This window comes from Geotrypetes seraphini, chromosome 14, assembly GCF_902459505.1.
Source record: "Geotrypetes seraphini chromosome 14, aGeoSer1.1, whole genome shotgun sequence".
Taxonomy (NCBI): Eukaryota; Metazoa; Chordata; class Amphibia; order Gymnophiona; family Dermophiidae; genus Geotrypetes; species Geotrypetes seraphini.
Genome location: NC_047097.1, coordinates 25,965,076 through 25,974,279, shown reverse-complemented (window position 1 = coordinate 25,974,279; position 9,204 = coordinate 25,965,076). Strand labels below are relative to the sequence as shown.

General features: G+C 43.3%; 1 long non-coding RNA gene across 1 annotated transcript in view; it reads right to left on the bottom strand.

Annotated features, from left to right (window-relative positions):
* Positions 1-1,558: 1,558 nt before the first annotated feature.
* LOC117348483 overlaps positions 1,559-9,204 on the bottom strand; it is a 71,221-nt gene continuing 63,575 nt past the window's right edge. Inside the window, exons 3-4 of the long non-coding RNA XR_004536998.1 lie at positions 2,458-2,542; positions 1,559-1,605 (exon numbers count right to left, since the gene is read on the bottom strand). This is a non-coding gene — a long non-coding RNA (uncharacterized LOC117348483). The remainder of the gene's footprint in view (positions 1,606-2,457; positions 2,543-9,204) is intronic.

The following is a 9,204-nucleotide window of genomic DNA, read 5'->3' as shown; positions in this document are numbered from 1 at the left end:
TCTAGAGCTCAGATTGTGATGTCATAATGCCTCATTCCACCAAGCCTTAGTACGATAGATAGCAATGGATCAACAATGGAGTATTCCTTTCAAACTCTGGTTTATTCAATATGAGTCTGGCTGACATATTTTGAATTAAATGCAACCTAGATACTGAGTTCTATGACATTCCTATATAAGCTATTAAAGTAGTCTATGAAAGAAGAAACCAATGCATAGACTCATTTTTGTAAATCATCTACTGAAAAATAAGAATGGATTTGATGATGACATAACTTAGCATACGACATAGATGCAACACATCTGGGGCTCACTGCATAGAGCTGATTCTAACAGAATCCCTAAACAGTTTTCTTCAAAGGTATATAATGTTTCCATCAAGCTTTAAATTCAGGTATGGAGGAGGGTAATTTTTCTCCCTTGCCCACAAAACAGTAGCTTTTTCCACATTTGATTTGAGCATATTTGCACTCATCCATTGATAAATTAAAGCAATCATTGGCAAAACAGCAAAGATCATCAAATGAAGACGATTCTGGAAAGATACGAGGGTGAATCAAAAATTAAAGGCAATTTTTAAATTATGCGATAACCAGAACAGAGTTAGTGAAATGCAACATATGTACTTGTACATAGCCTGTTGGATAGTTCATCTACACACAGTGCAGAGCTCGGCCTTTAGTCGTGTGGCAGCCACAAGGTCAGAAACACAGACGCTTCAAGATTGCACCATCGAAGAACAACGGGCAGAGGGAGTGAAACATGCGGAAATTCACCATCAGATATTGACTCAATATGAACATAACCCCATGAATCAATGAAACGTCTAAGAGTGGGTAAAAAAGTTTAAGGGGGGAAGAACAGAAGTAACTGACAAAGGTCGTTCTGGTTGTCCATCAACATCGTGCACACAAGAGCATATTTTTCGGAGCAGATGCCCTGATTAGAGAAGACCAATGGATAATGGTGTCTCAACTAGCTGCAAATTTGGATATCAGCTCTGGATCTGCCATAATGCATGATGACTTGGGATACAGGAAAGTCTGCACATGATGGGATCCCAAATAGCTTACTGAATTTTTTTTTTTTAATAGGTTAATAGAAAATTGACTATGATAACTTTTATGCATTTCTCTTTTCAAAAGATGGTTGCTGTCTAGCCTGATCCTGCATTTGTGACATGGTATTATTGCAGGGAAAACCTTTTAATTTCAAGTAACTACTTATTGACTTCCACAAGGAAGGCCCAACATAGCTAAATGCTCTCTTTCTTGTGGAATTCACTGCCTAGATTTTGAAAGTACTTTTGGATGACATGTTTTCATTATATTATTTGTTTTATTGTAGCATTGTACAACATATGTATTATTTTATTGTAAACCACCTTGAAACTCAGGTGTTGGGTGGTATATCAAATTAATGAATCCAGTTATGTAGAGGTTGTGACCCAGTTCCTGAGAAGGTATTAAGAAGATCAGAGTATTCTGGAGAGAATTATCATTGCAACCCAGAGAGCAAAAGAAAAAGCATGATGACGTAAAGGAAGTGGTGCTCACCTGACTTTGGGAGCAGCTGGAAAACTTCTTCTCTGCAGGAATGTAGGACCTAGTTGAATGATACAACAAATGCATCATCTTGCATGGGGACTTTGTGAATTGCTCATAGTTACTTCTGTTAAAGCCATTAAATGTTATTTTGCATTTACCCTCATAATTTGAATATCATCATCAGCATATTCATAGAATACATTTTAAAGAATGAAGCAAATTACTCAAAAGATTAAAAAATGGGAGACAGAGGGGATCCTTGGGGAAATCTATATTCTGTGTGCCAAGAAGACGTCTACCCATGATTTACTCTGCATGAATGATTCCTCAAAAATCCTGAAAACCACTTTAATACGATAGCCATTATTCCTTTGCCCTCCATCCTCTGCAATGATCAACCACATCAAATACTAAAGACCAATCCGTTTGCATTAGTAATGCAGAGTTACCTTGATCAAGTGTCATATGACGTTCAGAGATAGAGGATAAAAAAAAAAAAAGAGTCCTAAAACCAGATTGTTTGGAATGCAGAATATTACATTTATCAAAATAAATCTCTAGATGACTTGCTACTATTGACTTGACCAATTTAGCTATCAACTGAATACTTGCCACTGGTCTACAGTTGTTACACATTTCAGACTTTCCTATGGCTTATATTCAGGACCTTTCACAGCAAACACACTGCCCTTCCATCTGTTCCTTAAGTCCTTAATAAAACTCTGTAGCAAAATTCCTTCCATCAAGTTCTTCTTCACTTCAGGGTTAAATCACTAAGCCCCTAGTACCCACCTCTCCAAGTATTCCTCTTGTTCTATCATGTTGTCCTTCCTACAATCAGGATGGCTTTTGTTTCATCCTGATTGTAGGAAGGACAACACTTTCCAATTGGTTCCAGGTGCTTGATTACCTCTGCCTAAGTTCTGAAAACTTCATCACTTCATCTCCCAGACTGCCTTTCTCCTGTATGAGCTCACTTCCTGCCAGTTTGGAACCTACAATGATAGAGCAATTCTATAAACTGGGAGTTAACATTATAGGTCCATTGCATGTGTAAATTTATTTCTATACCCTCTAAGGCCTAAACGATTTACATGGTATTACATACATAAATTTGTTAAAAAAATAAATAAAAACATGTAAACATGAATGAGCAAATCCTCAGAAAATCAGCAACAGAAAGATCAAAGCCAAAAAAGGGGATATACAAACAATTATGAAAAGGTTCTCGATAATCAGCAGTCATGAGGAATAGCTAGAAAAAGGCATTTTCAAATAATTGTGTTTTAAGTATCGTAATTTCCTAAATGTACCTTTCACCACATTTCCGTAATGGATTCTTCAAACTTTCAGAAAATAAAAAAACAAGAGGGCATTCGGAAAAGTTGAAAGGGGACAGATTCGGAACAAATGCTAGGAAGTTCTTCTTTACCCAACGTGTGGTGGACACCTGGAATGCGCTTCCAGAGGACGTTATAGGGCAGAATACAGTTTTGGGGTTTAAGAAAGGATTGGACAATTTTCTGCTGGAAGGGTATAGATAGAGGTTTACTACACAGGTCCTGGACCTGTTGGGCTGCCGCGTGAGTGGACTGCTGGGCGCGATGGACCTCAGGTCTGACCCAGCAGAGGCATTGCTTATGTTCTTATGACTCACGAATGAGTTCCACAATTTAACCCCTGCACAACAAAAAGGCATTGCACTGGTCTAAATGATTAGAATATTAGCATATATGTGTATAATTGCATATCACACGTATAAGCGAGTTTGTCACTTAACTTACACAGCACATATTTGCAAGGGAATTGCACAGGGGTGGAGAATAGGCAGAGCATACGTGGGATTTCGACTTACATAAATGCCGTATTTAGGTTCCTGGACTTATACTAAAATCTAGGGGGTTCATTTGGTTTGTTTTTTTTAATGCAGACGTCCAAAAAAATGACATAAACCAGCACTTGGAGATTTTAATCACCAAAACATGCAAGTGCCTATTTTCGAAACTAAGTTTTTAGACGTCATGAGCGACATTCAGCCTCCAGGACATCTAAAAGTTAAAGGAGCATGTAAAAGGCGGGATTTGGGTGAGCTTAGCACTTGGACATCTTGCAGATATAATGAAATCTTTTTTCAAGATGTCCAGGGCGTTATTTGGACTTTCGGAGTTAGACATCTTTCAGTTTCTAAGTGCTAAAAAGATACCCAAACTTAGCAGATGACCACTAGAAGGATGAAAGCATGTACCCAACCACCCCCTCCCCTCCCCCCACACTCCTCAGTTGTCACCCTACCCCCTAAAGATGCAAATGAAAAAGTACATACCAGCTTCTAGATATTAAGGGATAGATATCTAGACTAGCCTTGTGGGTGGTGTCCTGAACCATAGAGAGGGGGGACCCAGGCTCATTTCCCATCTACCAACTACATTTATTGTGGAAAGTGTGAACTCAGCCAATGTATTGCCACAGCCATAGTGGCTATTGGGTTGGTAGACAGGTGGATATTGCAGGTTTGGGGGGAGTTTTGGAGGGTTCACCATACGCTAAAAGGGGGTTCTGGTGAAATATGTACCTGGCACCCTTTTTTTTGTGACGCTCACAGAAGCGCCCTCTAAGGTGCCTCACTGCCCTGTCTGGCCAATCCATTAAGATGCTGGACCCTCCCACATCCAAATGGGCTTGAGTTAGATGATTTGAACTTGGACGTTTTTGTATTCAAAAATGGCCCAAAAAATTTGAAGTCCTAGATCAAAAACATCCATATACTAAACTAAACCTTAAGTTTATATACCACATCCTCTCCATAATTATAGAGCTCGGCATGGTTTACAAGAGCTTAATATAAGAAGGAACAGCATAATGGGGTTGGAGGTTGAGTATAGGGGGGAAGACAGCATTACATTTTTGTGAATAGCCTAGTTTTCAGGTGTTTTTGGAATAGTTGGAAGGAGCCCAGATTCCGTAGTGGGGCAGTAAGATTATTCCAAAGCCCTGTGATTCTGAAGAGGAGAGATTTCCCCAATTTTCCCGCATAGAGGATACCTTTTAGCGAGGGGAAGGATGGTTTAAGTTTCTGGGTGGACCTGGTAGTATCAGGACTCGAGGAGTTCCAAGATAGTGGAATTAGGGGAGGGAGGATGATGCCGTATAGGATCTTAAAAGCTAGGCAGGCGCATTTAAAATGAACCCTGGAAATTACTGGAAGCCAGTGAAGTTTGGACAGAAGTGGGGAAACATGATCAAATTTGCGTTTTGCGAAGATCAACTTGGCCGCAGTGTTCTGAATTAGCTGGTCTTTGAAGACTTTTTTTAGTTAGACTTATAAACATCGGAAGCTACTAGATATTTTATTAGGGACAGCGATACAACAAATATTAACAAACTGGAAAAATAACTCAGTTTTGCCTGAATGTGTTTGGTGGAATGGTGTTTGCTTAGTAAAGAAATATGAAAAGATGGTTGCTGTTAAAATGCGCAATTTATCAAATTTTACAAGGTTTGGAGACTTTTAGATAACTATTGTCAGACTTCAGTAAATATTATATGATATTAATTTGGTTCACATCTGTCTATATAAATTCAATAAAAAATTAAAACAGGAATAACGTCCATATAGGTCAGTGGCCTCAAACTCGCGGCCCGTGGGCAACATGCAGCTCGCCAGGTCCTATTTTGAGGCCCTCAGTATGTTTATCATAATCACAAAAGTAAAAAAAAACAGTTTATTTATCATATGTCTCTTTAGCTATAAATGACAATATTATTATTAAAACTTAGTCAAGAGTTTTACCTCATGCAAAACTGTCATTTCTTTAAGAAGACATTAACTCTTTTTTTCTGAGGCCCTCCAAGTATCGACAAATCCAAAATGTGGCCCTGCAAAGGGTTTGAGTTTAAGACCACTGATATAGGTAAAAAAAAAAATTGGACGTCTAGTGATTTAAAAAATGGACGTTTCGCTGCCTGACTTTTGGATGTCTTGCAGAGTTAGGCTTGGATGCACCATCGAAAATGCCCCTCTAGGTGCCTAGCTCCCCCTCCCCCTTTACTAACACGTAGCGTGGGTTTTAGCGCCGGCAGCGTCAGGAACTGCTCGGACGCTCACAGGAATTCTATGAGCGTCGGAGCAGTTACCGCCGCTGCCGGTGTTAAAAACCCACGCTAAGCATTAGCAAAGGAGGGGATAGTTTTTGTTATAAAATTAGCTCCTTTCTCGCAGCCTAGAGGCATCCAGTTTATAGAGTTTCCCCCTATATGTCTCAGAATTACTTCCTTCGCTTATTTACCGTATTTTCACGCATATAACGCGCGCGTTATACGCGTTTTTACCTACCGCGCATACCCCTCGCGCGTTATATGCGTGAGCGCGGTATACAAAAGTTTTAAAACATAGTTCCCACCCCGCCCGACGCCCGATTCACCCCCCCAACAGGACCGCTCGCACCCCCACCCCGAACGACCGCTCGCACGCGCTCCCACCCGCACCCGCATCCACGATCGGAGCAAGAGGGAGCCCAAGCCCTCTTGCCCGGCCGACTCCCCGACGTCCGATACATCCCCCCCCCCCCCCCCCGGCAGGACCACTCGCACCCCCACCCCGAAGGACCGCCAACTTCCCGACAATATCGGGCCAGAAGGGAGCCCAAACCCTCCTGGCCACGGCGACCCCCTAACCCCAACCCGCACTACATTACGGGCAGGAGGGATCCCAGGCCCTCCTGCCCTCGACGCAATCCCCCCTCCCCCCCCAACGACCGTCCCCCCCAAGAACCTCCGACCGCCCCCCAGCCGACCCGCGATCCCCCTGGCGACCCCCACGACCCCCCCACCCCCCTTCCCCATACCTTTGGTAGTTGGCCGGACAGACGGGAGCCAAACCCGCCTGTCCGGCAGGCAGCCAACGAAGGAATGAAGCCGGATTGGCCCATCCATCCTAAAGCTCCGCCTACTGGTGGGGCCTAAGGCGCGTGGGCCAATCAGAATAGGCCCTGGAGCCTTAGGTCCCACCTGGGGGCGCGGCCTGAGGCACATGGGCCCAACCCGACCATGTGCCTCAGGCCGCGCCCCCAGGTGGGACCTAAGGCTCCAGGGCCTATTCTGATTGGCCCACGCGCCTTAGGCCCCACCAGTAGGCGGAGCTTTAGGATGGATGGGCCAATCCGGCCTCATTCCTTCTTTGGCTGCCTGCCGGACAGGCGGGTTTGGCTCCCGTCTGTCCGGCCAACTACCAAAGGTACGGGGAAGGGGGGTGGGGGGGTCGCGGGTCGGCTGGGGGGGCTGTCGGAGGTTCTTGGGGGGGGCGGTCGTTGGGGGGGAGGGGGGTTTGCGTCGAGGGCAGGAGGGCCTGGGATCCCTCCTGCCCGTAATGTAGTGCGGGGTGGGGTTAGGGGGTCGCCGTGGCCAGGAGGATTTGGGCTCCCTCCTGGCCCGATATTGTTGGGGAGTCGGCGGTCCTTTGGGGGGAGGGATGTATCGGACGTCGGGGGGGGCATCAGGCTTTCAGGATGGGGACAGACCTTCAAGGGGGGACAGTGCATGGAAGTCAGGGGGGGTGAACGGAGAGTCGGGACAGCGCACGGAAAGTCAGGGCGGGCGAAAGGAGCGTCGGGCAGCATGCGCGGTATACCCGTGAGCGCGGTATACCAAAGTTTTTGTACATATCATCGTGATTTCTGCGCGCTATACCCGTGTGCGCGTTTTATACGGGTGCGCGTTATTTGCATGAAAATACGGTAGTCGGATTTATTTACAGGCCTTTTGAGGAATTCACTCAAGGCAGTGTACAGCAAGAATGAATCAACTAGACAATTATAGCATTGAAAATATTCAAACAAGAAAACAAGGCATAGCATGCTACATTACAATGACAACACTTTCCAGGTTTTCACATATTCTCTTGATCGTCCTCCAGCACTGAGCTGCTCTGAGCCAGTGATGAGCAGCTCAGCCTGTCAGAATGTTGGTTTGGCATGCCGGAAGTTAAAATAAATTGGACTGTTTTCTGCTCTTTCTTTTTTTTTCCTCCCGTGTTTTTGGTCGTCTTATTTTGTTTTCAGCAAAGTGATCGAAAACATTTAGCTGCAATATTTAAAACGCTTCAAACCTGGCTTACAAAAGCAAACCTACATGATAAATACATCAAACTGGTTTGCCCAAAACCCTTCGCCCTGTAAACAGGTTGCATTGAAGGACTCCAGACAATGAACTTCCTGTCACTGAAGATCCTGTTGGCTCAGATCTTAAACAAATGTTTCCTCACTTCTTACGCATGGCTGGCCACCCTGATATGTCACAGAATGTCCGATTGCTCAGTATGATAAGACCAGAGTGGCCAGTATAAAATGGAGCTTCCTCTGGTAGGAATAATTAATCTACCTGGTTTATGTACATTCAGAGCAATTATCTTATCTGATAAGGAAATGGCAGACACCAAAGATTCTATTTATTTTTATAAAGTCGTGATATACCATCTATCAACTTATACCTAGATGGTTTACCATACTAAAAATTTGAAAGAGAATAAAAAAATTAATGTTCAATAGACAAGACATAAATATACAGAAACAGAAGGATCAGGGGTTAGGTAAGAGTAAAAATGCATCGAGATAAAATAAATTAAGAGTGGCAAGAAGGCAAGGGGGGAAAACAAAGGAGAAGATGACGCTTCTTAAAAGCAGTTGCTGTTCATTACTGCGCGCCGAGTGTGTAGGCGAGATATATCGCCCCCTTCTCATGTTAGAAATGCATCCCTAAATAAGAAATTTGTCCAGTATAAAAGAAAAAAAAATACAAAAAAACCAACTTTGGAGCTTTACATATAAGTAAGGGCCCAAAATACGATCCAAAAAAATCCTCTCAATAAACATTTCATAAGCAATAATATTTTTCATGAGATCCGACATCCTATTCTTTGGCCAATCTGTGAGAATTTTTCTCAAAATATTGGTTGTGCCAACCCCCTCTTCTACGAAACCGCGCTAGCGGTTTTTAGCGCAAAGAGCCGCGCTGAATGTACCCGTGCTGCTCCTGACGCTCACAGGAACTCAATGAGCGACGGGAGCAGCGCGGGCTATTCAGTTTTGTAGAAGAGGGGATAAGTTTCTGAGAGAACACAGACCCCTTCTTCAAATAGTCAGATCTCTAAGAAACAGTGCGATTTGTTGACTAATCGCATTAGCCCCCAGAGTCTGTATATTGTGCCCAAATTGGGCACTGATGTTTGGGTGCCATCCAAGAGATGACCCAACTAAATTGGGTAACAAGCCATGGAAGGCCATTTTCAATAGGACGTCTAAGTACGACTTTGGACATTTCCCGCAAGACGTCCAAAAGTCGGGATGGGGAAAATTTCCATTTTCGAAAGAGCTAGACTCCCAATTTTTTTTTTTTTTTTAAATCGCTTACATTGACATCTTGGCCCTCAGGATGTCCAACCTTAAGACACCTAATTTTTTTCAGCTGAATGTTAGAACGGTGGGACATGACCAAAAAGGGCGACAGCTTATAAAAAGCCTAAGGACGAAACATGTCGGACAGAGTCGCCAGCTGACAATTTTTAAAGATAAGTGAGATATTTTAAAATATAACGAGTTAAAAAGAATACGATTAAATTTAAATGTAAAAACACAAAAGAAAAAAAAAAACTACAGCAGATCAG